A 4,604-nucleotide genomic window follows, 5' to 3' on the forward strand; every position below is an offset into this window, starting at 1 on the left:
AATGATTGGCTTTTCCCACGGGCTTTTCAAAACATGGTCAGATGGAGCTGAATGTTGCTGAAATTGCTTTCCCTTGAAAGTAAAGATCTGAGATGCAGCCTTCATTATTTATTCTCACTGTCGCTGGAATGTCAAATCTGGGGTTTTGGAATATCGAAAATAACATCACACTTGATTATAAAATCATAAAGATTACTTGTTCTATTTTATGAACATTCAATAGGACCAAAAAGAGAAAGAGGACCTGACTATAAAATTTATCTAAAATTTCAATGTGTATGCTCTTAAGAAACATGGCAAGAATTTATTTATTTAAAAGTCCTAAGCAACAGAATTTTCTACTAATACACTTCTTTCTCCCCTGCTTTCTTACCTATTAGCCAGCATCCTGAAACCCAAGTACAATCAAAAGAAGAGGTACATTCAAAATTGTGTTCAAATTGGGGACTATTAGGAACTCCAAATTCTATCTCCCATAATAACTTTAATTCAATATCTCTTTGGGAAATTTCAGATACTATATATACAAAATCTGAATAACACATTAATATGTAAACTATTAACTCAGGGATGATCATTTATAAAAAGCAATAAAGAATAAAACTGAAAAAAAGCACTAAGTTTTATTTTAAAAAATTGGTCAATACTTTTAACCTAAAAGGAAATGGCTTGTATTTAAAAAAAAAAAAAGAATCTGTTATTGTTCATTAAAATATACTCTGCATAGATTATTATTATTAATAAACATATTTTTATTCTAATAAAAGAGATATTTAAACAATTTTTATTTTTCTTAAGCAATAAGTCATGGAAGTAGTTGTCAAATTGTATTGTGAAATAGCTTTAACGAATTTGTGTCATTAATCTAGGTCAGACTGAAAACCTTTAATAGAATAGCAACAACTCAAGATCATGGGTTTGAAGAAATGATATTTAACATGCAATAAAACTTGACATTTTGCCATAGATACTAAGGTAAAAAGTACTTTTAAGTTAATTGCTTTTCTTTCCAGCAGCAGATTAATCATCCTCTGTGGTGTCATCTCCATGACACCTATAGACCTATAATCACATTTGGAAAAAAATAAGTTTTCCTGATGCAGTATTGGTCAGTCCTCAACAATATTAGATAAAGTCCAATTTTTTAAAAAAGGTTTTTGCGAGTGGAGATAAAGAGTGGCCTGTACTGATGTTTACCGTAACACTTATTTGTCTTTTCACATGCCTGGCCTGGATCTCCTTCACGAATAGTTACTTATCACCAGCTGTGTTCACAGGATAAATTCAGTATTTTCAGGCTATCTGGGGCCAAATATGCAGAAGGATTTTATCTTCTGGCTTTAATCATTTGTAAGTTTTTACTATTTGAAGAAAGACATAAAAAAAATGAATTAAGTATGCCTTGCAAAACATTCTTTGAGCGATGAACATTCCCTTGGATCATGTTTTGTTATTAGATCTTCCTGGATCAAAATGTAATGATTGATCTCAGAACGATGACATCCTCTTGAAAACTCTAGAGGCGCATGGAAGAGCTAGTGAAAACTGCCTGAAGAATAACTGGCTGGCTCCTCCCTGTGAACCACACAGCTTTTCCTGACAACAGTCGTCTTTTAGCAAATCACACACAATCACAGTCACATGAGCACACACTTTCAAAGCCATAGGGATGACTAGCCATGTGAATCTGTTTGTACATTCTGTTGATCACACACACAAAATCTGTTTCCCTATATGAAATGAAAAGTGTAAGGCCTGCAAATTGTGTAGGTTAGATAAGAGAACGAAGCATGAGAGAGGTGTACTTGACATTTTTCTTTCAGCAGTTCAACCAAATTCAGTGTGAGGTGCTAGAGCGTTGAAATTACATAATGTGGATTAATCATCGTCAATCAGTATTTACTGAGTGCTTACCAAGTACATGGCATTATTATAAATTACTTCTCTCCAGGCTGTTGTTCCTTAAGAGGACCTTTAAATGTTTAATAAACAGACCAACCAACCAGCAAACAAAAAACTAGGCAATATTCACTTTAAAATATCTCATTAGCGATGACTCTTTTGAGAAAATTTTGCCAGAAGAATTTGAGTTTAGAATTGTAACCCGCTGGATTTTTTCTGAAATTTCAGATGTTTTTATCAATTTACAAATCTTCTCTTTTTGTTATGTACAAATAAAGTAACAGTTTTGAAAATATGTTTCTATTATGCCAAAACTCTATAAATAAATTAAATGTACACATATGTGTATATTTATGATAAATTTGTCATTATATTTATCTAGGTCAGAAGCCCCTGTTTTCAAATTTGCCAACTTTGTAGCAATCAATAGTATCTGTTCTTCCGACTGATAATTAGTCATCTTTGATTGGCAGAAAACAATGGTTTTCCACCATAACCTAAAATATTTCATAAATTATGAAGATAGATTGATATTTGCTATTAGATATTCATACTGATTTATTCTAGATTTTTTTCTTAGTGAGAAATTAGCCATATATGTGGAAACCGAGTACAGGAATTTCAAGAGGTCTAATCTTTCCAAAATGTACGAAATGGAACTTAAAAGCAGAGAGAAAAGCAGTAAGTACCTTGTTGAAAATTCTGATTTGGTATTTTATCTTACGTAGAAGAGAATAGATTTTTCCATGTTTATTGAGTTAAATGAAAACAAGATTATTTTTCTTAAGTTAAAACAAATTCTGAGACATGATTTTGTTAATATATAAATGTACATATATAAATACTATATTGACATTCACATTAATATAATTTGCACATAAAATTAATATAACACATGTTGATATACAAGGTTTTATGATGAGAAAATCGTATAATCAAGGTACATATAATGAGAAAGATTCCTACTCTGAAATATCAGAAGGAGCTCTCTAATCTTTTCTTACTATTCAATCAAGAACCAGGTACTACTCATTTTGTTTGCAGCAGAGTTCTTCCATGCTTATAGACATATGGAATATATGATTGTCTAGTTTTCTAGAAAATTTAAGCTCATGTGGCCACCTTCTCAGCTCCCAAGTCCATAGTATCTACCTCTCCTGTGTTGAGCAATGGCCTGTCCTCAAGGTCTCAGGTTAATCAAGAGGTGTTTGGAATCTGTGAGAGTCCCAAAGCAAGAGAAAAACAATAGTATACTTTTTCCCTGTGGCCTGGGTGAGAGTTTGGGGCCTACTCTTGGAGAGGTTCACAGCCCAGACAAAAAAAGGGTAGATCCTAGGAGAAAGTATACCCACTTGAATCTTGGGAACTGAAGGTAAAGGCCAATGTTGGCTGCACCCAAGTGTATCAGGACTCTCTGGCTCTCAAGGAATCCACAAGGAGCTCTAAGGGAAGACCAAGTATTTATGTATTTTTAAAATATCTTAAAATAATTATTATGATTTTAATGAAATCATTAAGACAATTTAACTATATAGTTCCCACTCAGTAATCTCTTAGATAATCTAATAATCTTGTTTTAGTTTTTTGTGTATCTAATCTGGACACTTAGCCGGATTAGATTTGCTTTTTATTTTTAGTATTCAGTATTCAGTATTTATTTTTATAACCCAGTTTAGAGTTTAAGCAACTTAATGGTTGAAGAAGAATGAAAGTAGTGCAGGCCCAATGTTGATTAACAATCGAAGAAAAGAATACATTTGCAAAGGCCAGGCCATTTGTCTTATGCCATAATTTCTGGACCAAGCAAAGAAGGTAATGCTATAGGCCATTCAATGACACAGTTTTGTTTGTTTTCCTCCTCCTCATTTTTCCTCTCTGCTTTTAGATAGGCTGAATTTCAATCTCAGCCCACAAGTTTGAGATATGATGTCCGACAAGTTTATCTCCTTCTATCATCCCTAATTTTCATTGACTCGTGTGGTCTCTAACATATGACTTGATTTTATTGTAAAGCTTGACAGAGAGTTGATTTTTGTTTATAATACAGTATTTATGGTAAGAAATTTAATTTTTACAGGTTTCCAGTTGAACTCTGAAAAATCATGCAATCCTTTAATTCAGACTTTTGTGTTAGATGAATATGGCACCAGTCAAATAAAACGTTTCATCATGAATTTTTTTAAACAATGTGAAAAACTACACGGAGATTCCTTCCTTTTCTTATCTAAGGATATATTATGCCAAGAATATTGTTGTACACTACTTTGACATCTTAACTGTATTAATTTTCTCTGTCATAAACTTTTTTTCTTCCAGTTTGGAAGGGAAATTTTTTTCCCTCTTAAATCATTTCTTTCCCTGTGAGCTGCCATGGTGGTTAGGTTGGCAAGAGCCATTCCAGAGATGTGAATGTGATTAAAAGCTGTTTTTTCTTTTTTTCTCTCTTCCACATGCACATAGCCATGCATGGCCACACACACACACACACACACACACACACAAAAGACCACTATTAATCTGTAGTGATCCAGGGAAATCTAGATATAATATTGTTTGGACTGCCCATAGGAAAATGAATTTTTCATTCATGACCTTTTGTGCCAGGACTGCCGTGACTGCTAATACGTGCAACACAGTTACATAGGAAGAAACAATGCCTCTTTGCCAGAGCTGATTTGGCAAATTAGTATTATAATTATTAT

The sequence above is a fragment of the Cynocephalus volans genome, chromosome 9, assembly GCF_027409185.1.
Source record: "Cynocephalus volans isolate mCynVol1 chromosome 9, mCynVol1.pri, whole genome shotgun sequence".
In the NCBI taxonomy this organism is placed as follows: Eukaryota; Metazoa; Chordata; class Mammalia; order Dermoptera; family Cynocephalidae; genus Cynocephalus; species Cynocephalus volans.